Below are 25,717 nucleotides of genomic sequence, written 5' to 3' on the forward strand. Positions count from 1 at the left end.
CTGTTCTTGCTTTTCTTCGCTTGTTGCTGCATTGTAGGTGAGTAAACTTTAATGAGAGATGTAATATGGGTGAATGAAAGCCTTTTATGTAGATTTTATTTTAAGAACGCGCTATTTGTGTAGCCATATCCACGTTTTAGACGAAGCCTCGTACAACAGCAGCCAACACAAGCCTCGCAGACACATATCCCGTCATTCCCATGAGGGCACGGCAGCCCTTTAAGAAACTCGCATAGACGGTGGCGCCACATTGCCCTCTAGGTTTTATAGTGAGAAACTCTATGGTATCAACCACGGTGCTCTGAACAACTAGAGATCAGTGGTCTGAAGCTAACGTTTCTGAATTTAAAAAATATCGCAGTTTCACCCGAAAGGTGAAACATCAATTGCCATAGAAAATTAGTAGAGAGCTATACGGAGTAAGGATAGTAGTTTATCAGCTGTATAAACTTGGACATGCAGCAGCACCAGCAACGGGCAGAACTGTCGTCGACGCCGTCGGCGTTTTTTCCGCGTTCGCACTAAACGCGCGCGGCGTTGGTGACTGTTGCCGGTGCTTCTGCGGGCTGCTCGGAGGTTTTTGACGAAATCAGAACGGGACACTCGACGAGCAGCGTCGGAAGTCTTTACCACCTTTTCGCCTCGCAAAGTTTTATTGCGATAGCAATTGTATGGACACTCCAAAGCGGATTTCTGCCGTCGTCATCGCCGTCGCCGTGAGGTTCCGTATGACGTCAACGGCGATGAAATCGGCGCCGCGCTCCGGACGCTGTATGTGCGAGTTGAAAGGAAGCGAGGGACGCGCGCTTTCACGGGGAGCGAACGCACGTCGGAGAGCAAACGCGCGTTCGGCACCGTGCTCCCGGAAGGGCTGCAGAATTAAGCGTCTCTTTCCTCCTTTACAATCACCATATATAGAGAGCAAACGCAGCTTCTTCTGTAGCGCGAAAGGCCGTGGGGGGACGGGAGGGAGGGGAGGTGACGTTGAGCTGCGGCACCACCAAATGTCTATTTATGTAAAAAAAGTGTCGTAGTTTCACCTGAAAGGCGAAGCATCAATTGCGATAGCAAATTTGTAGAGAGCTATACGGAGTAATGATATTAGCTTTATCAGCTGTATAAACTTGGACATGCAGCAGCACCGGCAACACGCAGAACTGTTGTGGACGCCGTAGGCGTTTTGCCCGCGTTCGCTCAAAATGCGTGCGGCGTTGGTGACTGTTGCCGGAGCCTCTGATATAAATAGGCACTTGGTGCCGCAGCTAAACGTCGCCTCCCTTCCCTCCCCCTCCCCCCCTCCCCTACGGCCTCTCGCACGTCGGAAGAAGGTGCGTTTGCTCTACATATATGTTGATTGTAAAGGTGGAAAGAGACGCCTACTTCTGCAGCCCTTAAGGGAGCACGGCGCAGAACGCGCGTTTGTTCTCCGCCGTGCGTATATTCCCCGTGAAAGCGCGCGCCCCTCACGCCCTTTCACTCGCACATACAGCGTTCGGCGCGCGGCGACGATTTCATCTCCATTGACGTCATAGGGAACCTCACGGCGACGGCGACGGCGACGGCGACGCCGACGGCAGAAATCTGCTTTTGAGTGTCCATATAATTGCTATCGCAATAAAACGTTGCGAGGCGAGAAGGTGGGTAAGATTTCCGACGCTGCTCGACGAGTGTCGCATGCATACTGATTTCGTCGAAAACCTCCGAGCCGCCCCCAGAGGCACCGGCAACAGTCACCAACGCCGCGCGCGTTCGGCGCGAACACGGGCAAAATGCCGACGGCGTCGACAACAGTTCCGCGTGTTGCTGGTGCTGCTGGATGTCCAAGTTTAAACAGCTGATAAAACTGCTATCCTTACTCCGCATAGCTGTCTACTAATTTGCTATCGCAATTGATGCTTCGCCTTTCGGGTGAAACTGCGGCAAATTTTTTATATAATTACGCATTTGGTGGCGCGTTTCGTCTCCGCCGTGCGTTCGCTCCCCGTGAAAGCGCGCGTCCCTCGCGCGCTTTCACTCGCACATACAGTATACGGAGCGCGGCTACGATTTCATCGCCGTTGACGTCATACGGATACCTCACGGCGACGGCAACGGCGACGCCGACGGCAGAAATCCGCTTTCAATGTCCATATAATTGCTATCGCAATAATACGGAACCGAGATGGCGAATGAGTCTCGTAAGTGCAAAAAAACCTCGCCAACGATTACGGTGCTTCCTAATGCGAAATTTGAGCGCAATCTACACGTGCTTTCATTTCGTGATATATTGGCTGGCATGGACCATCTGTCTCGTGCGGCACGTTGCAAACGGAGTGAAGTGTGGTGCGAGTGCCTTGCTAATCGGGAGATCGCGAGAGGCAGCGCATGGGTGCCGCGTGGGCGCGATTCACAGCAGCCGCCGCAGACAGACCTCCGTCCATGAAGAGCTCTGTTTCCATATATGGTATCGGTGGCGTCAGCAGTGAACAGACGACGCGTGCTACTCTGGCGCCATCTCGTAGCATTGTCGCCGTAGAGCCGTCTTGCATGGCACAACGCTTTTTTTCTCACGCTTTCGTCATAGCCTCCTCCTCCGCTTTCCGCCTCATGGTTCCGCTCCACCATCCTCCACCGCTTTCCTCCTCGCGTTCTTTTCGCTATCGCGTCTTTCATCCCCCGCGGCGCCCCGCGTTCGCTCTTTCATCGTTCTCTGTGCTCATTCGCTCGGTTACCACGAGGACGCCGAGCCTCGCAGCAGAAACGGGCGCCTATAAGCTGCGCTCTAAAACGTTTAAGTACATTACTCCTCCCACCTCCGAGATAGCAATCTCGTTCATATCGAGCAGTTGCAAAAAGTTTCCACCCAGAACATGGGATTAGATATGTGTCGAAGGAAAGGAGTAGTAATCGTACGTACGACTGGTCATTTCTCTGAATTGAATTAAATGAACATGTCGGCTATGGCGCTTCCCCCTGCATCCTAGGGTCCAAACCGCGGCAGTGAGAAGGATGGGATGAGGGGTAGTTTTTCCTTCCTGCAACATGTGGCACCACTAGGTCTCGTGCAAGAATCCGCGGATAAACGTCAGGATCGTACGATGATATATTCATGTTTTTTTATTTATTTAAACAGTGGCATGGAATGATTCACAAGAAACGTAGAATACAAAGAAACCATTGAATGAATTTCAAGGGACAAAACTATAAAGAAAAGTTTCAAACGCTTTTACGTCAGTGCATTCAGCAATATGTGCAGGTGGTCCCTTCCATTTTTCGATGATATCAGAAAAAAAAACGAGTAACGCAAGACGTTTGTGCGGGCGGCATAAGGTCAGATGATTGCACTGTGATTTATTCTCTGTCTAAGTCTACCAGGTGCTCGTCGTCATCATCAGCCTATATTTATGTCCACTGCAGGACGAAGGCCTCTCCCTGAGATCTCCAATTACCCCTATCTTGCGCTAGCTCATTCCCACTTGCGCCTGCAAATTTCCTAGTTTCATCACCCCATCTGGTTTTCTGCCGTCCTCGACTGCGCTTCCCTTCTCTTGGTATCCATTCTGTAACTCTAATGGTCCACCGGTTATCCATCCTACGCATTACATGGCCTGCCCAGCTCCATTTTTTCCCGCTTAATTTCAACTAGAATATCGGCTATCCCCGTTTGTTCTCTGATCCACACCGCTCTCTTCCTGTCTCTTAACGTTACTCCTAAGATTTTTCGTTCCATCGTTCGTTGTGCGGTCCTTAACTTCTTCTCGAGCTTCCTTGTTAACCTCCAAGTTTCTGCCCCATATGTTAGCACTGCTAGAATGCAATGTTTGTGCACTTTTCTTTTCAACGACAGTGGTAAGCTCCCAGTCAGGATTTGGCAATGCCTGCTGTATGCACTCCAACCCAATTTTATTCTTCTGCAAATTTCTTTCCCGTGATCAGGGTCCCCTGTGAGTAATTGACTAATATAAACGCACTCCTTTACCGACTCTAGAGGCTGACTGGCGATCCTGAATTATTGTTCCTTTGCCAGGATATTGAACTTTATGTTTGTATTCTGCATATTAATCTTTAACCCCACTCTTACACTTTCTCGGTTAAGGTCCTCAATCATTTGCTGTAATTCGTCCCCATTGTTGCTCAATAGGACAATGTCATCCGCAAACCGAAAGTTGCTGAGATATTCGCCGTTGATTCTCACTCCTAAGATTCCCAATCTAAGAGTTTCAATACTTCTTCTAAGCATGTAGTGAATAGCATTGGAAGATTGTGTCTGCTTGCCTGACTCCTTTCTTGATAGGTATCTTTATGCTTTTCTTGTGGGGAACCAAGGTTGCTGTCTAATCCTTGTAGATATTTGCCAAGATACTCACGTATGCCTCAAGTGCTCGTATGTACTTGATTTTATCAATCTTTACACGACCCAGGAAAATCTGTAGTAATAATTTTATTCTGTTCCTCTGTCGCCTCTGAACTACTTCGGGAGGTATAGTTCCGAGCGTGCATATGCATGTTCTGGCAGGGAGGGCAGGCGACGCGAAAAACTCGTTTGGACATTTCCATCGCATCGCATGTTCACAATGCCGTCTGGAGTTCCCTGGGCGTCACCACAATACCGTCTCGAGAGCTTTAATCATGCATGACCCCACGGAAAAGCAGGAGAGGGATAAGGCGTGGTGAGAAGGCGAAGAACACAACTAGACATGACGGAGGTCGCGGACAAAAGGGATACATTTAAGTTGAAGGTATGTACGGTACGGTGTGTTTATGGTATTTCTGAAAAACATGCAAACGCCATGAAAATTTGTGAAGCAGACAATTGACGCACGGCGTTCAGACGCAAAGCCGCATTGAAGCATTGTAGAGTCTGGGCGACACCATGGCAGTCTATGGTCACACGTCAAATGAACACTTTTTGTTCCCGCGGTGGTAGCTTTGGGGCTATGACATTGCTTTGCTAGACGTCGCAGGTTCGATCCCGAACGTGGCAGACACAATTAGACGGGGGGCGAAATACAGAAACGCTCGTATACTTAGACTTAGTGCTAAAACCACAGGGGGTCAAAATAAATTCAGAGTCCACCACTACGGCCTGCCTCATAATCCGATCGCAGTTTTGGCACCTACAGCAGCCCCCGGAAAGCAATGCGAGCTTCGGTTTCAAGGAACAAGCGCGCTCCTAGCGGTTGCCGGACATCCTAAGTTATTTTTTTATTTATTTCTCTTTTTGTGAATTTTAAATCAGGCGAAGCGCGGGAAGTGGTCGTCATCGTGCGTTCGTCAAGCTTGCCTCCGCTCACCCTTGCCACTTGGTCAGCGATATCACAAGTCGGATCGCGCTTGGTCGTCTGCTTCGGTAGTCGTCCCAAGTACGAAGATGACAAAGATAAGACAGAGAGGCTTGAACAGGCGCGCAACGACCGGTAGACGCAGGAAACCAACCAAGCATTAGACGAAGATGGCTAAATCGGGGCATCACATGTGTTGCGCGGCTCACCGGTGTTGTAACAGTGGTAATTCCAGTTCCACGAAGTTTTTAAAGGTTTCCTTATTGCCGCAGGTAAGCGCAAGTATTTCACTTTGTTTTCTGAGCAGGTATTCATTTTGTATGAGTAAACCAGTTCTGTACAAGCCTGAGCAGACTGACATAGGAGAAGTGTCGCTCGACCCATTCGTCATGGAATGACGGCAGCCCATTTGCTGTCGGTGAAATACTTGTAATGAAGGGCTTGAGTGTGTGTTTGTTGGGCTATACATGTTGTTCACTCTTTACTGTACATGCAGATGCATGTAGCCATTAAAAAAATTATCTGAGTCTTCTCATACTGTCAATGAAATACATGTATTGCACTCTACCTTCTTTCTGTGCGCCACAAAATGTGTGCGCCGCCATAACATACGGGATAGTCAAGTTTCGCGTGACCAGCCCATGATGGTTAGTAATTTTCGCGTTGGTTTAGATCTTCTGGAATCTATGTTCGCTTATTGTGTACAAATTTCAGTTGCGAATGAAAATTGCTTCTGCAGACTGATACTTTCGCACTGCGTGGAGGTCAGTCTTTTTCCAGTACCGAATGTGTGAATAAAAAAGAAACGTTCAACTTTTACTTGTGTTGAGTTTTGGCTGGCCGAGAAATCGACTAGTTTTAGTTGATCCAATTCACAACCCACGAAGAATATCAGCGATTGATGGTGTCAGGAAGTTCTTTTCTTTATACTACCCTCCACTATATCTGTGGGTTAGTTGAAGTGTAGCCCTAAACGTAACCACAAGTTAGCAATTTCAAAACGACTGCTTTCACACAATGACGAAATGTAATGTATAAACCGCGAATATTGGTAATTAACGACGGTTCGCTACATAAATATTCTTGATTATATTTGCTTGGTACTGGTGCGTACGTCGATGTTCCAGTGGTTAAAAAAATGAATAGCAGCTTGCAAAGTAAGCGTGGCAGAAATAAAGCGTTTTCTAAATGCGGCACACTTTAACAGGTTCTGCTCAGCGATTTGGCCAATGTCGCCGTGCGGCCAGCGGACCTGCAAGTGAGCATGAATACAACCCCCTTGCATGCGAAGTGGGAAAGGAGGGCTTCCGCGTCAACTCTCTTCCTCCCGGCTCCGCGCCCTCTCCCTGTACCTTCTGACCTCATAAGTGACGTCATAGAGGCATTGTTTTGTTGGTGAATTATTTCCAGTAGGATATCTGGCAACCGCCAGTGGTGGAGGCGGCGCTGCCACCGCGTATCGGCTAAAGCCCCTATATATAAAATGTAGCGCCATTCTTAGATCTTGCCGCCACCGCGCTCACCCCGGCGTTTCCTCCTTGCCGCCTCCAGTCGCCCCAGCCTCCTCCGCTCCCCCATTGGCCAATCCGTGTCACGTGGAAGCACGCGTGGCGCTTTTATATATATTTTTTCTTTCCAGCGCGCTCCAACCGCCATTCTCGGGCCTGTGCGACGAAAGTGCTGTACGCACAAATTGATCAAACGTGTTAGGGACAAGAACTTCGTTGTGATGGCATGCTGCTGCGTATTAAGTTGCCGCAGCCGACAAGGCAAGGGCAAAAGGCTTTTTTTGTTTACCATCCGGCGAGCACAAACGCTTGCTGCACACTTGGTATTTGCGCCGTCTCGCATCGTCGCGTTCCTACTTCCAAAACGGCATTATTAAGCCCAGTTACTAACTGACGAAGCAAAATCGCGCCTCAAAAACTGCTCCGCAGGGCGCGATCGAAGTTTTCCGCGGATTTCCTCTGGTAGAGCGTTATCTGTCGTCTGCCACGGCAGGCCCGACGTAGGCGGCGCCACTGTCGATATCGCCCCTCGATCGCGCGGGCCGTGCCGAGCGCGACAGCGGAACGGAGGAGGAGGGAAGTGGTTGGCGCTACTTTTTATATATAGGGGTTTAGTATCGGCTAAAATCCCTATTTAGGAAACGTACCGCCATCCTTTGACCAACGCCGCTTCTCTCTCTCCCGTATCTCCGATTGGACGATGATAGCGCGTGATTTCACTTCTTTATATATTTTTTTTCCGCCTCAGAGCCATGTTGAAAGTCACTCTGCGCAGTCGCAGTCGCTGGTGGCGGCGGCGGTGGCGCGCGTCCGGCCTGAAAGAAAAGCTTCAACGGGGGCTTTCGAGGAGCGCCACCGTCGACTTGCTTTCGCAAGCAAAAAGTAAAGAAAAAACAAGCGCTTTAGGAGAAGTAACGGTGGAGGAAAGAGTAGATGGCGGTACTTTTAATATATAGGGACTTTAGTATCGGCATGGACCGAGCGTCTCAAGGGAGGTATAGGGAGTTTCCGGCCCTTGCGTACAGCCCCATGTTTCAATTATAGTTTAACACCTCTGCCGCGATGCGATGTTCCATGTGAGGCAATGGCAATGCTAACCTTCATGCAGGTTATCAACAATGGCGCACAACAGTGCCTCAAACAAGCATGTCTCGCAGCTTGTTCGGCGTAGTACGCAGACATACAGCGGGGCTGCACGCAAGGTAGCGTTTAGCATCAACTGATCACTCTTGTATTGGACTAAGCGCTGAAGAAACTAAACATTCGCCGTCAACATCACCGCTAATTATCGTCATTGAAAGCAAAACTCAGAAAGCTTCGCTTATGTTGATTCCCACAGTGCATGGGATCCGCATAACTTATTGGTCGTGCCGTAAACATCGGTAATATGGTTCAAAATACCGGACAATATATTTAATGTTACTGAAATTCTTGCCCTGTATACCCTAAACACGTCGAAGTTTTTGCTCGTTTAGTTGTTCAGTTCTCTGTGTGCGCTTATGTGCTTCACAACAGACCACAACAAAAAAGAAAAAAATTTTCTCTCCCATGTACAGCACGTCGTTAGCCCTTTCAAATAATGTGCTATAGTGTTGCAAGCTGTACGTATAGTTTATCACAAGCACTTATGCACGGCGGGTCCATGGGTCACATAAAGGTTTCAGCAGATGGACACCCTTTGCCTTCCGTGTGACGCAATCGCTTACCAAGACAACACGAAGCTTGCCGTTAGATGGCCGTAAAACCTAGTCAACTAAATATTAACTACCATTACACTGATAGGCATGCGTACTCGAGAAGCACACCAGATATTTTAGGTTTGTAGTTTTCACTTGCCATGCATGAAAACTGGTGCACAGAGTGTCGTCGTCTCTCAGTACATTATGGCAAGGCTTAACATTGCTTCGGTTCATTTCAAAGATATCTTCGAGTATTTGCGATGGCGTAATGAATCGATCTGCAAACGGCAGTGGCGATCCCATGTTCTTTACTGCTACAGGCAATCATAAAAGCTTCGCCATTTCCCTTGCAAATTCACTCTATTCACGCAGGTAATATTCCGACACACCTCTCTTGTCACGGAGCGAATAAATTATTTTCTCCCCTGCGCCTTATCATTTCCGTCTGCATAGGCTTGAATAAATACAAGGGTCTTATACTAAACCTACGAAGAATGTCAGACCGGTTGTATATTCTTTTCACTTCAGATTCACTTTCAACATAGCGGTACAGCGCCTTTTTTGCCATCAGTATAAAAAAAGTAAAAAGGTGCTATAAAAATAGTACTAAATAGTATATAAAAATCGGGACCCGGGTTGCATATTTTGTAATAAATATTAAAAACTTTTTTTATTACTTTGGCCCTTTGTCATCTTCTCGCATACCGCCGTTGTTATCGGGATCCGCGATTCCACTCAAAAGGTCATCGATAAAGGAAATATGAATGATAAAGCTTAAGAAAATGCGGACCCAATAATGTCGATAACGTTAACGAAGTACGTTTCGCAGTCGCGTGGGACAACGTGCTTCTCGAAATTGCCGGCCAACACAGATTTCATTCGAAACAAGACGTTCAGAGTTCTGCAAAGCCCATTCTTGAGAGCTGACAGTCGTCTAGTCTTAGTATTGAAATAAAGAGCACCTTCATAATCTCTACTCCCAGCGGTTCGCGCAGAACAAAGCGGTACGTGCCTAAAATTTGGCAATTTGAATAGTTTCCGAGACGTTATCGCGCCGAGAAAAGAAAAAAAAAATATCATGGCGACGGAAATAAGCAAGTGCCATGGGCATGCGAAGGTTGTATTGCTCGCAGACCATGCCATTTTATTTCAATTTATCAAGTCATAGATGTGCGCCCCAAATGCGCAGTTGAGTCCCTGACACAGCACTTTTCTCACTATTGTATAAAAACTATGTAATGATATATGCAGTCACGCAGGTAATGAAAATTTGAAGAGTTCATGTAGGTGGCAACTGATACCGCAGGAACGGATTCTAATACTGTAGATTGCTCATTAAAGCGAACATCATAAAACGTCTGCCAGGAAATGAAAAAAAAAAAACCCCGAGGGGGACCCCTAAGTACTTCTTATGAGTTGTGAATGCGAAAGCATTGACAGACAGACATGGGTTGGAAACTCTAGAGCGGAGTTTCTAAGAGTGCAAACGATGACAACAAACCATGTGTTTCTGCGAAGACTTCAAAAAAAAAAATTTTTAAACATCTCCTGTGGCATATAACACAATTCTAGTTCTTGAGCTGGTCTATTCGAAAAAGTGGACATCACTTGCACGATAAATTGTAATGCGTAATTGACTAATTATAAGAAAATCCAATAGTTAGGATGTTTACTGATTATCTTTGGCACACATTGCAATTTACAAATGGAAGCCAATTGGACTGCAAGGAGTATCCATTGAAAAAAAGATTCTGTGGATGGCGCCAGTTTTGATATATGTGCATCAATCTTAAGGTGAAAATGCACTGTCGTTCCACTTAATTTTTTTAACACGAAAGTGTTTTATGCCGGGGTCCACCAAGACTTCACTGACGTATTTCCGTCACGGAAATACGTCACACGAACATACACGAACATAATACAAAGAAAGAAACCAGAAGAAAAAGTTCCACAAACATGCAAAATTTGGAAATCGAACCCACGACCTCTCGGTACGCGACGATAGATCGCCGAGCGTTTAACCCATTGCGCCACAAACGCATCTGCAGAGAGCTACACAGACGCGCCTTATATATCTAACACTCCTCCGTGTACCCGCGCTCTTGCTCGGGGCGGTGCCGCCGCCTACGAGCAGAAAAGAGAAGTACTGCATTATGACACTAACGCGCACCGACAGTGAACGCTTCGGTGGTCTCAGCACTACGACGCCTCGATGCCAGCATTCGAAGGGACGCTGGCATCAAGAAGCACTACCAACGCGTTCTCGCAGAAGCACTACTAGGTGGCGTTCACCGTACTCAGCACAGCGGAGCGTGGCCTCCGCAATTAGCTCTGAAAATGTTTCTGAAGTTGATCGCGGAGGCTGCAATTACGACGCGCTGTACGCGCTGATTTGACTCGGTGACGATTCAGTCACGTGCTTTGTCTTGCGCGTTGTATTAGTGTGTCAGTTACGTGCTTCGTCTTTCGCGTTGTGCTAGCGTGTGCAGCGTAGTGCAGCTTCCATATGCACGACGGTTGCTCATGGTCATCGACGTTGGTAGTCGTGATGGAGGAGACGTGCCACCAGGCGTCAGCGTGGGTGCATCAACGCCTAAGGGCGCTTTAGCCACAAAACACCAATAGACATTATATATCAATGTGCAATAAACATTACACTACTTCTGTGAAGACACGTTTCACTTTCGTGTTCTATACCGATTCCTATATAAGAGGGATCAACCACATTTTTTTTACAAAACGCCGTTTTATGCATTCAAGCACAAAAGTAACTGAAAGGCCAATGTATCTTTTTGCAAAGTTTGCGAAATAATACCTAGAAACTATTGTCATCCAGAGAATTCGATCCAAGTGGATCCCCCGTGTGAAGTCATCGGCAATAATTTATAAATCGCAATATGCGCCGTAAGGTAATTAATTAATTACTTAACAAATGAATGTTTTTTAACACTTTAGGGGTGGTTCCGTTTAAACAACAACCCAGTTCAAGCGATTTCCGTTTACCGAAATTCTACGCTTACTGAGATTCTACGTTTAACGGGATTCTACTTTAAATTCAAACCGATAGCTTCGCTTCCGATCCGAAGCCACGGCTACTCCACAGTTCTGGCTTAGCAAAAGTGTGCCTAGTGCGTGCCTGATTGCCCACGGCACGTAGTCACAAGACGCGCTCGGGCCACTGATCACGCACTCGTCGTCGTCGACATAATTCGACAGCTGGTGAACTTGAAAGCGATCGTCTTACGCAGGCAACGGATGGACGGACGGACAGACGGACGGACGGACGGACAGTTTTCTCTTTGGGTAACTGTAGAAATGCTAATGCATTTAAAAGACTGAAGTAGACAAAACATGCTAATCGCATTAAAGGTGCGTATAAATTAAGAGCATCCACATGCAAATTTTAGAAATCCTTCTGTTAATATGGTTCTCGCGACTCATTTTTATTGTACAAGACGGGAACATATGTTACACCAGGAAACCGTTTTTCCATCGCAATCAAAGTCAGTGTTGGGGCTGTGTTATTCCCGATTTCTTGTTCGTTGCAACACGCGAATTACACGTTTAAGCTAGCGTGGTAGTTCTGTAGTCAGGGATATGCCGCTGAGAACAAGGTCGCCGCTTGGTTTCGCGGCCGAGGTTTCAAATGGAATGGGCTGAACGCAAGAATCCTAGTTTACCACCTTCATCTGTGTCCTTCGAACACCAGGTGCAGAGTCGTCCGAACGGCGCCTCTCAACGTCATTTTTTACGCGAGCTGCAGGACGAAGGCCGGGTGTGGACCGTTAAACCTATCAATAAAATCATCAACAAATTCTTACACGCCCGCCATCCTTGTTCATCTAAGTCTTCCCTTATAAGTTCTTAAAACTGGTAACAGTCACAGTGTAAACAGAAGGAAGTACTTTGCGCGAACGAGTGTGCATTTTTACAGTCATAAGTATTGCTTACTGCGACGTGATGTCTTACAAAATGCCTCATCGCATGATGCTTATTTGAAGCATGCCACGATCAGCTAGCTCTTTCTCAAGACTTTCTTTCTCTTTCTTTGTCAGAATGTAATATTTTTTAAAAGCGTCGTTTCTTTACTATTGAATATATAGCCTCTCTGAGTCGTGACATGGTTAACAGGTTCTATTACGGCTCTCAAGTTAGCCATATTAACGGGACGTCTTCGCAGGTTGGAAATACAAATTCGAACTTGTTTTCTCCGATTTCACGTATATTTAAGAGTATCGGGGCTGACAGAATTGCGGCGCCCGTAGAGATTCAGTAAGTCAGAAAACGATACGAACAGTGTTTCATTGATGAGCATTACTTCGCGCTTTATTAATCCGGGATAATAGCGCGGCGGTAGGGCACATGCTTCTGCTATCTCGCAGCCATAATAGCGTACGCAATAAAGGGCCACGTAATGGAACGCGTAATGGAAGCTCTTTGGAGAGGCCTGCAATAAATTCTCGCCCGTATAATCCCCAAGAGGAATGCCCTCAAGGCGTAGCACCTAATTTTGCCTCCCGCAACGGATTGCGAGCGAGTGTGGTGTTCGTCGCGATACGCTCTCGAAAGGGCATGTGTTATAAGGCGCGTAATAGAACACGAGCTCCCAAGACGTTAATCCTTAAGTTTTACTAAGGACAAGAAGCATTTTAAAATAAATGAAGTTACAACACGAAAAAAGAAAAACTTACACAGAAAATATGGACGATGATTGTCAATGCAAGGAATAGGCCGCACGAACGTACGAACGAACCAGCGAACGAGGGACCTCCCTCCTCCCCCCCCCCCCCCCCCCCCCCCCACCTTTTTGCCACCCATCCCCGGAGCTCAGTTGCCTGAGAGCACGCGCGCTTTCCATTGGCGCATTTCCTCGCCTTCCCTCCCCCAAGTCCGACCTACCGTCCTACACCCCGACAGTAATATTACCACGGACCTGCAAAATAATACCAAAGGCCTACCCCGCTATAACAAAATATATTTTACACGTACAGTTCTTCAACTACCCGGCTCTTACAACGCCAATTCCTCGTAATAATTTGTATAATCGCACACAATACTTCAGTACGTATAGTTGTACACGTGCTTCCAAGAACTGTGCTCTCTATATTTCCTTTCTCTCTCTTTTCATCCCTATATCCCCTTCCTCCAGCGCAGGGTAGCAAACTGGACGTGCGTCTGGTTAACCTCCTTGCCCCTCCTCTCCTCTATTTCTCTCTCTCTCTCTCCAAGAATGCGTAGGCTTTATAGCAAACCACCGGTAAGGCTTTCATTGCCTGAGTTACTTGTGGCAGGGCAAGATTTGCGTTTTAACGCGATAGCAATTGAATGGAAAGCCGAGGCGCGCTTGCACCTTCATCGCCACGACCACGACATTCCTAGTGTTGTCACTGTATTAAAGGCGCATGCAGGGCTCGTGCGCGGAGGGTTAGAACGTCAAAGACACGAGAGATGAGCAGTGTATTGGGGACAGAGCCAAGTGGTCTCACTCTCGCGTTCCGCTTAGTAGGCCCAACCACGGGGCCAGGGCGGCGGTCTGCCTTCCGCTGCTGGCATGATGCTTGTGGGGCTCAAACACAAGCGTTCCTGCTGAGCACCTGTGTGCGTAACACACTGTGGTTCATATTGCGGTCTGATAGGATAAAACAGATAGCTACGACTTACGAACGCCGTCGGTTTTTCCTATGGTCTTATTTTGCGCACCGTCAAGGCGGGACGTCTGCAATACCAGTGGAGACGTTCCGCATCGCGGTACCGATAGAGTTTTCTCCATAAATTACTAGAAGGAACGCTGACGCTGTAATTGTACAACCACCATGGGAATGATGGTGATTACATGGACGTATTCGATCTCCGTGTTGGTGGCTTGAGACATTCTTCTGGCTTTACTTACTACGCTTTACCTGTGATTATTTGCATAAGTTACACAGTCTTATTTTTCTAAACGAAGAAGGGAATAAGAGTACACGTCTAAATTAGGGCACATTTACATTGTTTATCCTTTTCCCGTCATGTCGTCGTAACGACAGCGTGACGACGAATGGATGAGGAAAGCGGTATAGGGAGACGACGGCATCAGGAGAGTCGGTTGACGAAGTTATAATGACTACGAACGCGTCACGACGAAGGCATGACAACGAATGAGTGACGACCAGCATATGACGACGACGCGTTGAAAGCAATTGCGTCCCGACGATGGACTGACGAGAATTGCATGACCCCGATGGAAGGACCACAATCGAATCACGGTGACGTCATGACAACGAATGCATGACGACGGTATGACGACGATGACGTGACGATGACGGCATGACGAGCGTTGATGACAAAACTGGAATGACGACGATGTAATGTCTATGACTGTGCCATGACCACGTACCAAGTGGTCCAAGCTATTAGACAACTTAGGCCACTTCGTTGGCGTAGTAGGCGTAACGACGGCGTCATGATGAGAGTCAGAGCTGGAATGATGACGATGGAAGGAACACGATGGGCATCACGGCCATTATCACATGCCCATTTACTCTAGCTGGAAGACAACTTGGGCTGCTCTTTTGTCGTACGAGGCTAGACAGATATAGACAGGTAGATAGATAGATAGGACCAATACGCCTCAAATATATATAGGGAAAGGATGCTAATCACACTAATAAAACGGGAATAAAATTATGCAGGTCCAACTCAAATAGTGCAATCCATGTGAAGTAAAGCTTTTCTGAAGCGGTGAATAAAATGCTATAAGTTTGTCTACTTCATTCCTGGGCCTGTGGCGTAATGGAAACTCGCGCGCGCGTGTGCCTTCGCACACTCGCGCTACGCAATGTGACAAACTGTACATATGCTTGCATTTCTTCATTTCATCTTACGCATTTTAAATGCAGCCGCTGCTACTCGGCCAGTCCCCCTTTGTGGGTATGCGCCATTGTGTGGAAATAATCACCATGAAAACGCAGCAATCATCTCCAAGAGGTAGTAGGCGTTGGCGCAAAATTTGCCTCCCACGTTTCGGCCTATCCCCCACAGCGGGCACAATGCGCCGCCCGATTCCAGGGAGCCTACATGCAACGCTGTCCAACCCCCCCCCCCCCCTCTCCCCTCACCCTTTCCCATGTGGGTGCATGCCATATTATGAACATTCAGCATACTTAGCACGCGGACACTCTTCCTGGCCGATCACCCCTTGTGGCTATGTATCATAGCATGCGATTCATAACGATCGACACGCTGCGATCATCCCAAATAGCTAGTTGGCACCGAAGAAGTGTACATACGGTAAGGACAGAAAAAAATGTGGTTGTGGCATAATCGTTAGAGAATTGCGCTGCTGTGCTCGGGGGCCGAGGTTCGAAGAGGCTTCTTTTTTTTCTTTACTGCGAATTCACTTGGCGTGAGCACAACGAGCGACCGACCGACCTGCCCTGGTGAAACTCCGGAAATGCAGGCACAGAAAGCGTCACTTAAAATGAGTCGCGTGTTGTGGAAAACATAACACAAAAAGTAACTCACCTTATTAAACAGCGTCGTCCTGCGCTACATAGACAGTGCTAGCAGGCACAGCTTTCGAATTCGCACCTTCCGGAGTTTACGAAGCTCTCCACATGTTCCAATTCCATGCTAACGAGGCTCGCAGTGCGCGAAGCCTACCACATGCTTAATTATGCACTTACCGAGCCGTCGCCCTCTTCCATTCTGCACCGTTCAGATGCCATGCGTTGTGCCCTTAGTGCGGTGGCCTAATTGGCGCGCCGCAAGGAAGTCTCGACATTTGTGGCGTAGAAACAGCATGTAGTTTGATCAGATTGTTCCGCTTGGCTTAGCTAATTGAGGGGAAGAAGGGAACGGCCTCGCAAATTGGCGTGGGCTTTAGGGTGTAGCCGTGTTTGGTTAAATGTGATTAGGGAAACCGGGTGGTGCGTCGAGAATTGCCACTCGTAATTGAATAGAGGCCTTCACCATTTGAAGTTCGTGGCATTGTAAAGCCACAACGATTCCAGCGCCAAGTGATTCAGAGTAACGCCCCTGAGACAGCCGCAGTGGCTCGCAATTAACGTTCCCGGTAACAATGCTCTTGCTTACTCCATTCCTCCTTATTTTTTCCAAAACAATCTTAGTATGGTTTTCTGGGATAGAAGCTGCATCCTGTAGAATGACAGAGGTCTGGAAGCCAGAAAGAAGAATGACCTCACTGCTATTTCACGCTAAACACTGTCTTTCACTGGGAATAATATTATGACATGTTCTTCGTTTTCTTCTGTTTTTTTCTAAGAATGAAGGAATCTTACAGAGATGTCTCTCTGAAAATGACTGAATCAAGTGCTCACTGCAAACGAAAAGCTTATCAGATTTTAATTTCTGAAGTTTTCACTCCTTTATTCATCTGCTGTTCGATAAAATAACTTACGTACGAAGCTGGAAAACTACTTCCATGTCTAATGACAGTAACTTTAAGCTTCCATATAACGAAAATATTTAGTGCGAACAGTAGTTGTGCCTCCGACCACCAGGCTGACTACATGCTCTACTAGGGTGTTCCTGTGGTTCGAAAGTTCGAAAGCATTGAGGAATGAACATAACGCTTGTACTTAACATCAAGAGGTTTGGAGTGGCCGAGAAATCGCACCAGACCGCATAGCCACATTTAGTCGACCATTTAGTGAGGATGAAACTAAAGTTGTAGGGCTTTACGTGCCAAAACCACGATCTGATCATGAGGCACGCTGTAAAGGGGACTCCGAAATACTTTTGACCCCCTGCTGTTCCTTAACATGAGTTTAAGTCTAAGTGCATGAGTGTTTTTGCATTTCGCCCCCATCGAATGCAGCTGCCGCGGCTAGAAACGAACCTCGAACTCGAACTCAACAGCGAAACACCAGAGCCAGGGGGCTACCGCCTCCTGGCTATGGAGGCGGTAGATCTGGGGTTCGGTTGAGCAGCATAGGAGGTGACAGAGTGAATATGTGCGAGTCTCAACGTTTCGCTGATGTTGTTCTCTCACGTGACCACATTCGGCCCACACCACTTGTTTTATGCTTTATATAGCGGCCTGCCAACCAGAAACAGGACCTATCTCTCTTTCAACAGCCATGTCGAAAGGAATTTTTAAAGAAAATTAATGCGACTACGGTGACTAGTATGGCAAGAATTTAAAGGAAACGAAGGGAAGTACAGGCCATGGCCTTTGTTTTAACGAAAAAAAAAAAGCCGGGAGATCCCACCCCCCGTGGGAATCAATGTTATGCGAAGCAGTGTGCAGGGACCGAAACGAAACGACTGTGAGAGCATCAAGACCTAGGCGGCTATTTCATGACCTACATGACACGCATGTCATGAGCCCTCAGAGACCTTACAACGAAAGCCTTAGTCATGGTCATGACTATGACTTCGACCATCAACCTTTAGCCTTTTCCTTCACTTGGTGCCCACGTCCGAAGCCATTTCAGTGGTTCTTGAGTATTAATGATCTTTCGCTGAGTCATTGTCATTTTTGCTCAGTCATGATCATGACTATCACTTTTACCATCATCCTTTAGTGTTTCCTTACTTAATACCCACGTCCGAACCCATTCCAGTGGTTTTTGAGTTAATTCTTTTTCGCTGAGTCATTGTCATTTTTGCTGAGTCATGCTCATGACTATGACTTCTACCAGCATCCTTTAGTTTCCTTCACTTATTACCCACGTCCGAACCCCTTTCAGTGGTTTCTGAGTGTTAATCATTTTCGCTGGGTCATTGTCATGACCTTCATAATACGCATGCCATGACATTCATGTCATGACATCGCATTTATGTTCGTCATATACTCTTGTGATAGTATACCAATTTTGGTACCTACCAAGTTAACGAAACGACCATGAGGGCACCAAAACTTAGGCGGATTTTTCACGACCTACATGACAGGCATGTCATGTCATGAAATTTAAACATTTATGTTCTTCATATACTCTTATGATAGTACATCAATTTTGGTGCATACCAAGTTAACGAAACGACAATGAGAGCACAAAGACGTAGGCCGCTAAATAGATAGGCAGATAGATACTGTCAAAGTAGCAAATGTTTGCCAAGAAATGCATCGCATTTAAAATTGTTTCGCATTTAAAATGGTTTTTTTTTTCTAATAAAATGTTATCTTGAAATAAAATTTTCTTGCAAGTCCACGTTTTCATTAGGTTTTATCAGGCGTAAATAAAATATCAGGCCATTAGGTCGCAGTGATTTAGACAGGATTTATAATCATTTATGATGAATAACTGCTTCGTAATATTTATTAATCATCATAATATTATTAATCATAGTATGACCGTTCAAATTATGATTAATAAGCGCTGGCGTTCTCCAGCCGCCGCGCGTCCAATGAGCAGCGAAACTTGGTTGGGAGTCAAGTAATCAGGAACGTTTATTGTGCCCGTGATAGGACACGAAAGAAAAAAAATGCATTAATTTATGTAAACACCGTTGCTTATTATTTGTACTGAGAAAAATTAGATTGAGCGATGTAGAAAGTCGATCACATTTTACCACCACAAAAAAAAAAAAAAAAAAGAAAATGCGATGCGCGCACCTTCACTCCGGATGCTTCGTCCAATGTTCAGTACTCGATCTGTTATTGTTCAGTGGAGAGAAGTTGAAAAAAGAACTGTCACGCCAATGCCTAACTATTGGCACACCCAGACTTTCATGATTTCCTGCCGACGAAAAGTTAACATATTTTTGAAGAAAAACTGCCTCTAAATTTTCCACCCTCTATTCTTATTAGTTATTCGATAAGGCTCATATTATCTGTAGGAGGTGTCAGGGCTAAAGACCTGCGTTGTTGTTACTGGCGAAACATCGTGAGCCTTGGCGTTCTATTTACTTATAAATTTTTTGTGTTGTGCATCACGTGAGGGAGGAGCAAACTATTTATCAAGGTACGCTAGTTGCAGTATTAAAACCACTTAAATGTAGATACGGATGATCAAATTGTAATACTGAGGTCAACACTACTATAAGGAAGAACACAGAACCATGAGGATCACGTTATATAAATATGATATGAGCTGAAAGAAACCATACGGACTAAGTATACTGGACTGATTTCATAGGAAGCTAAGTTATGTAAACCGGCTGTATGTTTTTTTTTCTCGAAATGATGACATCAGCAAATGCCAACAATGTTCTCACGAGGACTACCTCAAAGCATTATGTCAACAGGCATTGCTGAGCGTTAATGCATGCCCTGCGGTAAGCTCCACTTCAAACTCCAGAGTATCCCTTTTTTTCACCGACAGAAAAAGCAGCAGAGAGAGTTAATCAGAAAAACACGATTCAATGCCATGGAATAAAATACCTGAGCAGAAATGAATCTCTCCAGGACGTCTAAATGAGGATTTATGGCGGCGCTTTCGAAACGTCGGCACATACGAAAAATACAGAGTGCTTTCTCATGCAGCCGTTTCGACGCAAGTGACATTGAAATAAACGCACGCAATGGCTTCATTCGGTATCTTTTTTTTTTTGCCTGCTTCCTTGTACGTCATACGAGAAACCGTTGCGTATGGCTCTGAAAGTCTCCTGCCAGAAACGAAGCGGCGTTGCTGCGACGGCGTTAAACGCGACAGCGTTAAAGGCACGTGTCACAGTAAATCCGGCGTCGGTTTCGGCGTAGGCGTATTGCGTCGGCGTCCGCGGGCCGAAAAATCATCCCGGACCACCCCGACCAAGCGGGCCCTCCTCCGCGTGGTGCAGAGGCGTTAGTGAACTAACTGAATTTCTCGAAGTAAAATGCGTCAGAAAAATCGCGAAGTAAGACTTATTTCTATTTTCTTATTTCTTATTTCTATTATTTAGAAGTACGACCTATTTCTGAGGAGCAGCCGCTGTGCCGCCTTCGCGGAGACGTATCGTTCTATCCGATCTCGACGCCCCTTCCTGACGACGTGGTACCGTCTCGGGTTTCTCGACGATGAGCGCCGATCACGCCACGTCAGTCTTTAGCGGTGTGCAGAGGTACATGTCCCATAGGGCGTATACCTCTGCATTGTGGTAGTCGTATCAACGTCGATGGCTGTTCGCTGACTAGAAAGGTGTAGTTCATGGTCATTCTAACAAAACATTCCCAACACCCCAGACGAGTGACCGCAACGTTCAATCCGGCTATGGCCTTCGAAGAGACTTTGTTTTTAATGACCAGGGGGTGAAGTCAGAAAGGTTTTCATTTGCCACTGTAGGGCCGGCTTTGCTAGTAGTTGAACGCCCCTTTAACGAGTGCTTCTACTGCGAAATGACCTGTATAACAAAGGATTGATCACGCCCCGACCGAATTTTCATCTTTAATATCTATTCTGAACCATTCAACAACAAAGACCATTACACTGAACTTGCCTGAACAACGAAGGGAATTAGGTGTTCCCTAGGCTGGTTTGTTGCTTGACAGCGAACACCGCGTCCGGTTGTTGTCACGGCCTTTCGCAGACGCCACGGAGCTACTACGTGAGTGTTACAGCCCTGGTGCCTTGCTCCAGGAATCGGTTATCTCGTACATTGCTTGTTCTAACGCCGAAGATGGTTGGAGTATGGCTGACAATACGTCGGAGCTAATAATGGCGTGATGACGTAAATTGGCCTGATGACCGACAAAGTCTTCAAAGCCATCTTGGGTGGAAAGGGCGCAAATGTTTAGGAAGGCAAGTGGGATGAAGGACCGGTAAAGGGACGAAGAATATTCACGGTAAAGGAGGCGATAGCGGCATTCCATCTCGACGATCTTCAGCCTTTATTGGCGTCGCTGTCACGTTTCGCCATGGAGCATGCTGTCTACTTCGGTGAAATAAGGTGGGCTGCAGGGCAACACTCATTGATTTCAGCGTACACTAAAACCATTTCTCGGCTTATTTAACCTAGTCTCTCTTGAATTCATGATGAAACAACGTTTTCACTTGATGAACATGCTTTGGCTGTTCTAGTGCGAGCGGTACGGTGCGCGATCTTTACAACAAGTGACTTGTATTACAAAAAAATTGTAGGTCCAAAGGCTTTCGTTATTAAGGTGTTTGATCATATGTTCATCACGATTGGTCCTGCCTCTGCTTTTACGAACAGTCCGAGCATAACATCTTTGTAAATGCGGTTCAGTTCTCAAAAGGATGAAGCATGTAATTTTTGCTGACTGAGAAGTTCATTCACATAAAACATGCACTGAGCACACGACAAACAAACCAAAGCGTTTCAGCGCTTGTTATACCTTCTCGTTAGTTAGTGGTCTAAAGTGAGTGAGTGAGTGAGTGAGTGAGTGAGTGAGTGAGTGAGTGAGTGAGTGAGTGAGTGAGTGAGTGAGAGAGCCTGCTGCACAGCGCGAGGCAAAGGGGAGAAGAGAACGAGAAGGTTATAGGTGAAGATGACGGGTAAAGAGGAAATGCAGTAAATATAGTAGCTAGTCAGATTAGTCAGATGGATATATTGCAGCTACGAGTCGATACTCGCGTACAACTAATACACTGATGATTGTGCCTCGTTAGCACCATACTTCCAAAGTGCTTGAGGCGGAAACTGGGCAATAGTCGAAGACGTGGTAAAGCAAATAAGGAGACTATCCAAAACATTGGCTGAGAAGTAATTTGTTTTTGTGACATGGGCAATGTTTAATTTCACTGAAAGACATGAGCAAAGGGAGAAAAAGAAAAGTAGAAGTCGGTGTCACCAAACAGAGCATGCCCGAGGATTCTGGGTGTATGGTGGCTGTCATGCACGCTAAAAAGAGATTTGGCAGACTAAACTGTAAGTTCATGCCTGCATAATGTGAAGCATTTATGATTTGTAGAGTACGGCTGTATGACCAACGTAACTGTGGTGCAGCGAACAGTTATGCGTATGCTATATGATGTAGTGTTTATATTTAAAATGTATCTTTAGGAGATTGTGTTTCGCATGGCACAAGTAAACTAAAACCCAGTGGCGTATATACCTAGTGAACACATATACCTAGTGCAAATCCAGAGTGTGCATACCCAGTCCTCCCTGGGGCACATAATTTGATATCTCGCTACCACCGAGATCGGCCCACGAAATCGGTGAGATACACCACCCAATTTTGAAAAAGTGTCGGCGACTCGGACAAGAGTCCCTTGCATTAAAAAGGTTTACACCCTTTGGGGCGCATTTTGTGCCTTAACAATAATTTTCATCTTCTCTCTTGCGTTTGTTTTCTTGGAAACTCTGTGATCCCTACTTTCCCGTCAAGAGTTCCATATGACTCTGATATCGCGTGAGCCTTTCGTGAGATGACAGTACCTTGTGCGCCGCGTTAATGAAAGCAAAGGTGCTCAAGATCGATGACGATTATTGTTTGGGAATAACTTAAGTCTGAAAGGGTGCAACGTTTTTTTTATATAGTGTAGGTGCGCAGACAAATACACCATTTCTATGTCGGTGAACAAATTTCGCTCACTCAGACAAATTTTGTTTTTTTGGTAGGTTTCAATAATTTCCCGAGTCACAATTTTTCTTCACCACCCTAGCACTCATGTCATTTCGCCTATAATTTGTCGCCTTGGCACTGATGAATACGACGTGGTATTTAACATTTGTTGCGTTGTTACGAGCGTAGAGAATAATATTGCAATGCACTTTGAACAAAACACTTTGCTGTCGTTTTAATGTTTACACTGAATAAACTGGATAAACCCCGCCATTGTTATTATTTTAGAATCAGAATATATCTTCCACATTACGGGCTAAGTAAAAATATTTGTAAAGCTTCATGAATTTTTGCAGGGAGTAAGTTGGGAGTGAAAAGGACTAAACGTATTCGAGGCAAATAGGTCGGTGCCCTGTAATTAATACCGAAAATACTATTCCACGTGTCGTGTTGGAAAAAAAAGGAAATGTCTTGGGGTTAGGCCGCAAAGCCATTTCAGAAGCATTAAAAAAGTAAAGAGTTCCGCTTGCTGTATTTAAGCAGGAACTACTGGCCATGTTGGTATTTCGTATGCAAACAGAACATTTATTCTCCACCGCTACAAGGACACGAAATTATCGCAAGAATTTTTTCCACCCAGAAACATCGAACGCGCAGGCTCACTTGTCTCGTGGGAGCTCGAACTCTAGTTTGCAAGGGAACGAGCTCTGACCTCGGTTGTGGCGATGGTGCCAACGAAGGCTTATAGGACGAGCCATCAAAATCGAATCAACCGTTCCGGAAGACACAAACACCAGGAATAAAAAAAAACGCCATACATTTGAAAAGAAACGGATTGGCCTTTAGCGTAGGGCGCGTGTTTTGTTCAAATATGCCTTATGCGCGCTACAGCGGGCTGATGTCCATTTATGTAGAACAACGCGGAAAAGTAAAAGCCGGCCTCTATCGCGATAAAGCTCAAGGTTGTCGATGAGAGGCTATTCTTGACTGTATTGCTACTGCGTGTGCATATTTCTTTTATCCACTGCTTTCAGTAACTGCATTTAGCTGAGGAAGATAGTGAAATTTCGTTATAGTAGTTCTGTGACATATTTTTGGGAAATATTGAGCATGAAAAATAGGCCATCGGAAACGCCGGCTATCCCAATCATAAATAAACTAGTTTGACTAAAGTATGTGAAAGAAAGGAAGAAAAATATACAGGTCCAACGCACAAGTTGCACCGCATTATGCACCACAAAAGTCACAACTTTGTTATGATGCAGTTTGTTATGTTGCAGTGTCACATACCGAATCGCTAAACAAAAAAAATTAAGAAAATGAAAGAATTCGTGAAACATAATTGATCATTCTATTAAAAATCAGTGTGCTCCAAAGAGGCTTGTGAGCTGACGTGAAATGCACCGGTTTCATGGAGGACGTTACGATAACAGTTACCATAAACACTATCTACAGACTTAGTCAACATACAAGTGTTATGTACGCCACTTCACTAGTAGTTTCATATAACCTTCGCATATACGTTCACGAATATATCGGCCGAGATAGTGATCAATCCAACAACACCGAGCACCCCGGCTGCCACGCGTACAAGGGAAATTTGGCAAGGAAAGCTTCGTAAGAAATATGCGGATCCCACTCACTTTGGGAATGGATGTAAGCGAAGCTTTGTAATGCTGTTTGCTTTGTTTGACTATAATTAGCGGTGATGTTGGCGGCGAATGCGCAATTTCTTCGGTGTTTAGTCCAATACGAGAGGGGCGAGTTGACGTTACGCGTTACGCTGCGTGCACCACTGCTTTTTGTCTGCGTAGTCCACAGGACACACGGGGAGACGTGTTTGCTGATGCGTTGTTGTGCATCATTCTTTATAATCTCCGAGAGTTGAGAATTATCACGGCGTCACATGGCGTATCGCATCCTGGCGGAAGTGTTAAACGTTAATTGAATTATGGGGCTGTGCGTAATTCAGATAATTATTATAAAATTGTATGTATACACTGTTTACGTGCATTTTGCTGGGTAGCGAAAACGATCCTGTTCCGCACGGCGCTTCTTTCGGGCCTACGTGTCCTCGACGCTGAGTGCACGCTTGGGAGCCATTTTGCGGGCGCGTGTTTACGTGCTCCTTCTGCCCACGTGCCCAGCACGCTGTTGAGAAGCCAGCTCTAGGCGATCTCTTCAGGCCGTAGACGATTGTAATCTTTACACTATCACAGCCCAGCGCGTGACCTCCACAGCTTAGCACCTGCATTTTTTGTCGCATGGGAAAGCAAGCACAGCACGTGCCATACGCACAAACTACGCATCCCGGATCGCGGCGGCGCCGGGCGGGATGCGCAGAGGCGAGCGCCATCTGGTAGTGTTGCAAGAAACCCAGCGGCACGCGCGGTAAGACCATCACAGAAGCGTCCGGAAATTCCGGAGAAGAGGCAAGGAAACGTTCGCTTTTAAAAAAAGTTGCGGCTGAACCCATCTGACAATGACTGTCGACGCTAATGCGCGAGCATTGAGTCAATATTACGACACAGCGTATTGCCACCGTCTAAAGGTGTTATGTAATAGGCGTGTGCTGGTAGCGGGACTCCTCTATCGCGCTTCCGTAAGAACACTCGGCGCCATCTATCGCCGCAGCACATATGCACACATTGCCACGTATTCAGTGACCCAAGTTTTTTTAAGTATTTGGTTTCGAACCCTGTTGACTCAGCACAGCAGCCCGATGCTCTACCCCCTTGACCACTGAGCATGGTATGCGGGAACATGGTTAGATATAAACATACACATATGGAAACAAACCTAGATACATAACCTCCGGAAATCGCGTGAACTAACCTAGGAATGCTGACGCATAACAAAAAAATGTCGCAGTTTCGC

General features: G+C 46.2%; 1 long non-coding RNA gene across 1 annotated transcript in view; it reads left to right on the top strand.

Moving 5' to 3' along the window:
• Window positions 1-5,449: 5,449 nt before the first annotated feature.
• Window positions 5,450-25,717, top strand: part of LOC125940125 (uncharacterized) — a 131,961-nt gene continuing 111,693 nt past the window's right edge. Inside the window, exons 1-2 of the long non-coding RNA XR_007463359.1 lie at window positions 5,450-5,533; window positions 6,469-6,519. This is a non-coding gene — a long non-coding RNA (uncharacterized LOC125940125). The remainder of the gene's footprint in view (window positions 5,534-6,468; window positions 6,520-25,717) is intronic.

Source organism: Dermacentor silvarum, chromosome 9 (assembly GCF_013339745.2).
Source record: "Dermacentor silvarum isolate Dsil-2018 chromosome 9, BIME_Dsil_1.4, whole genome shotgun sequence".
Taxonomy (NCBI): domain Eukaryota; kingdom Metazoa; phylum Arthropoda; class Arachnida; order Ixodida; family Ixodidae; genus Dermacentor; species Dermacentor silvarum.